Below are 4,570 nucleotides of genomic sequence, written 5' to 3' on the forward strand. Positions count from 1 at the left end.
GTTAGTGCCCCTCTGAGATTTGGGATAGTGTTCTACCCATAATAATGGCGCCATGTAATGCAGCTGTAAACGCAAATGTTTGGCTCTCAGTGACACTTGTGATGGGTCTGAATCCATTTGCGGTCAGTTTATTTTGGTCCGGAAAAGCGCACAAATAGCATATAAGAGCAAGCGGACCACTTTAGCTTTGATTGCTTGCTGCCCCCTACACTGCTTTACTTACCCAGTAATGTCTTTTAGTGTTTATTCTTGGTATTTTGACTTTTTGTTAAGAATGTGACCACTCCATAAACCCTCTTCAGGACTAGTCAGGCCTGACCTTATCTCTGCTGCTACAGGGCAAGAAATGCTAGTTTGTTGCAGGGTTAACTCACACAGACAACCATTTACACTCGCATTCACACCTATGGGCAATTTAGAATTACCAAATAAGCTAACCCCACTATCTGCATGTCTTGACCAAATCTTAGATTTGAATCTGTGAAACAACAATGCTAACAACCACGCCACTGTGTTTAAAGACGTAACCAAAGAAGATTTAACATTCTGGAAGACTCTGAATGCATTCCCCTATTAGATCCTGAACAAGTACGTGAAATTCAGTGTGTGAAGTCTTTTTTTCAGTACAGAGGAATTAGACTTTATTTGCAGTCAGTAGACCTGCAAATGGTTGGTGTTTGTGTGTTACCAAAGGAGAGTGGTGGAAAAAGTTTTCACATTATTTATGTTACTGAAATTGGGTGCGCCATGCTATACATCTTTTATATCAAGCACAGTCAGAGAGTCAGAGATGTCAGAGCATATGTGCTGGACAGGCCACCAACAAGGGGGCATTATCTCAACTCCCACTGTAATTTTGTCTGAAAAAACAGAGTGCATTTATACCATGACTTACTGTTTGGAAGAGGAATTCCTGTATAATTATAGCCTATACACTTGGCTACCTTTATAGGCTACACAACAAATTCAAGCCTAAACAACTTACTTTGAACAACCCGTAACTAATCACAAACAGGCATGCATAATATATTTATTTCTAGGTGCTGAAGTGGATTAATGACCTTACCACAACACACAATTCCATTTGTTTTATAGGTTTTTTTTTGTGATATCAGGCACAAAAATGGTCTCTTTTTAGTTCCAAAGAGATGTATACATGGGGGTTGAGATATTTGTATTTGTTATATTTTTTAACTGCAGATAAATAATAATATTTTTTTTTACATAAGTTACATTTCTGATAAAGATTAGCTTGCAGCAGTTGATTTAAATTTAAATAATTTTGTAAAGTAATTAAACTTTTTGAGGAAATATATTAAAGGCAAATGATTATTGATGATTTTTTTTTCAGTTTCAAAACTTAAAGCTACTAAAACTACAGCATTGGTGTTATAGTGAAGCTGACACAAGTGCTCCTCCTGCTACAACTGCTGTCACTGCATCTGCTGAGGCTGTTGCTATGCGACTACTTTTTCAGTTACCAGGTCAGACAACTCAAGGCCTGTAAGTTAATATTTGTATTAATTTGTGGGAATATGAGAAAAACATTGAATGATTATGTTGACTTATTGCCACAGCAGTATGGAGATCTAAACATCCTGTCCAAACATTTTTTTAACTGCTTTCAGTCCGAGCATTTCTGTCCATAGTAGGGTCACAGATAACTTCGCCCAGTGTGGGTGAAGCATCATTTGCTTCAGGTGAGGCTCAATCTGCGGAACCGTTGGCAACTGCACCTTTGTCAACTTCATGTGACTCATTGTTAACCTTTGAAGCTGAGAACATGAAGACCGTTCCTGACAGCTGAAGCAGTGCCACACATCATGGGCGTGGTTCAAATGTGCAGGCTCGTTTCATGCTGCTCTTAGAGCCTCACCCAAATCTTCCTCTGAAGAGGCAGAGTCATCCGTTAATCTGGCAGCGCTCTCTGAGGCTTCTTGAGCAGCTGAGACGGCGTTGTTTCTGCAAGTCATTTCAGATCCAACTGCGGCATCATCTGTAGCAGCGTGAGCCAAAACTGTGGCACAATCTGAGGCTGATTCTTTAGTTGTTTTGGTCTTGCCTTCTCCTGCCGATTTCACCAGTGGTGGGGACACTAAGGGTACCTGAGATTATGTCACTGGATGACGAAACTTTAATCTCACTGCAGAAGTGTAAACCAAAAGGCAATACACACAGAAAATCATTCACTCAAAACTGGTGGCATCACACAATTTACAGGTGCTCAAACACGGGTGTGCCAGCGCATCACTTGGTGTAGTTCTCCTTTGAGGATTCAGATGCAGCAGCATCTCCAGCAGGCTGACAAACTTTATCTTGTCCTCATATGTTTCCACATCTGGGTACAGCTGCATTTGGAGACATATTTCATGTATATTTAAAACACCCACTTCCTGACTTACAGATGAGTTAAATTCAATTTTACATCCACAGTACAAGGACTACCTACCACCACCAGGTCATACAGACTTTTGAACTCAGTCGCTTTGCCTCTCTGAAGTGGGAATCCAGTCCCAGTCGGTACGCTTCAGACATCTAAAAAGTAGAGAATGTATTTGAGAAGACTTTAAAAAAAATCAAAAACACAGAGAGAAAAGGAAAATATCCTTTGATTTGTGCATTTCAGGACAGCATTGCAGACCTGGAGTCCACATGAAAACCTCAGGAGATCTGAGAGTGGAAAACAAGAAGTAGTGATTAGAATGACTTCCTGCAAATGTTTGCATATTGATAAGAGTTATTGACATCAGATCAAATTATCCACAAGGAACCAAACGTAGCCGAAGTTAGAACACAAATCTGGAAACAAACCGGTATCCAACAGGCTGTATGATGTAGCTTTGTTCCACATCAGCAGCTTTTATGGCTTATTGAGAATTTAGTTTAACTGTGAATGGTTGGACTTCCTGGTTTACCAGCATGATATTGCTGGGTTTAATATTTGATGCCAGCATTCTTCAGAGAGTTGAGCGCAGAAAACAGTCGCACGGACAAAGGAAAAATTAGACTGTGTTGTTCAAATATGTTCAAGCATGCACATTTGCACCCTACATTAGCAGACAGTGCTTTGTGGTAGACTGATGATACCTGCTATGTTATGGGTTTAATCTCATGAAGGGAGAGTGGATTGCGGGGTAGCTTCTTTTCTAATATGTCTAAATCCGCGTGTAGCCTTTCATGTCTAGCAATACTAGACAAGTGTGCCTTTTTGTTGAAAGTCCTCAAAGAACCGACCAATACTCAGAGGGTCACGCCCGCTGATGTTTTTCAGCATGGTCAGCTGGAAAGAAAATATGAGACACTGGGCATGAAATAAAGAAAAATAACATTTAATGTTTATGATGAAGCGTGGTGGACAAGAATGACCCACCTCTCTGTTGGGCTTCTGGAACTCATTGGCGATCTTGAATATCTTTATGGCCAAGAACTCTTAGGTAGTTCTGCACTTAGCGACTTTGCTAAAGCAGCCATCAAAGCAGAACCGTGAAAACAGGTATTCATTAATTCTGCTGGACAAGTCCTAAGAGAAAACAGCTACACTGTTCCAAAAAATAGTAATGTCAAAGTATCTTACTGTATATTTTACAGTTTTGTACTGTCTTTCTAGAATATCATTAAATAAAAGACATCTACAGGAAGCGGTGTCTGAAAAGGGCTGGGAAAATCATCAAAGACCCCAGTCACCCATCACATGGACTCTTCACCCTCCTGCCCTCTGGGAGGCGCCACAGGAGCCTCCGGACTAAGACCACCAGGTACCGGAACAGCTTCTTCCCCACAGCTGTCAGACTCCTGAACTCTGCCTCCTGACATCTGACCCACGTTAAACTCATGGACTGAACATACACACACCCACAATGGACAACTGTACCCTCAAACACACAATAATAACATGGACTGAACCACCACTCACAACCACTAGCACTTTATATAGCCTCTGTAGGAATTATATTTCACTTGTCTTAACTGCACTACTGTATAGCTCTGTGTAAATAATCATTCTGTACATTCGATAATTTTTAATCCTACAACTGTTTACAACTTGCATAGTTCCCATTTCTGTATAGCTGTATATCCCAGATTCTGTAAAGTTATTTATTTCATATTCTGTATAGTTTTTCATATTTATATCCTGTTCATATCCTGTACATAGCTTGTACTCACTACAGCCTGTACATACTTATAGTTATAGAATATTCACAACATACTTCATACCGTGTACATTGTAACATACCATAATAGACCCATTTCTGTAATATACTCACATATCTATATTATTGCTAATATATATTGTAATATATCTATATCACTAAAGCACTTCTGGATGGATGCAAACTGCATTTCGTTGCCCTGTACCTGTGCATGTGCAATGACAATAAAGCTGAATTCTATTCTATTCTATTCTAAATTTACATAAGTAGACTGTGATTTTACATGTCAAAGGTAAAATAACATAACATCACTGTAAATATAGTAAAACACAATTTACTTGTTTTTTAAATATATTTTTTTTGTACATATGCATATTTAGATTTTAAAAATACATTCAGAAATGTATCATAATTTCACA

At 39.1% G+C, this 4,570-nt stretch overlaps 1 long non-coding RNA gene across 1 annotated transcript; it reads right to left on the reverse strand.

Annotated features, from left to right (window-relative positions):
• Positions 1–718: 718 nt before the first annotated feature.
• On the reverse strand, positions 719–4,224 carry LOC308388638. The gene is made up of 3 exons (XR_013970143.1): positions 2,642–4,224; positions 2,450–2,535; positions 719–2,348 (listed from the first exon to the last, which is right to left on the reverse strand). It is a non-coding gene; the product is annotated as an uncharacterized lncRNA (long non-coding RNA).
• Positions 4,225–4,570: the final 346 nt, after the last annotated feature.

The sequence above is a fragment of the Rhamphochromis sp. 'chilingali' genome, assembly GCF_963969265.1.
Source record: "Rhamphochromis sp. 'chilingali' genome assembly, chromosome: 20".
Lineage (NCBI taxonomy): Eukaryota > Metazoa > Chordata > Actinopteri > Cichliformes > Cichlidae > Rhamphochromis > Rhamphochromis sp. 'chilingali'.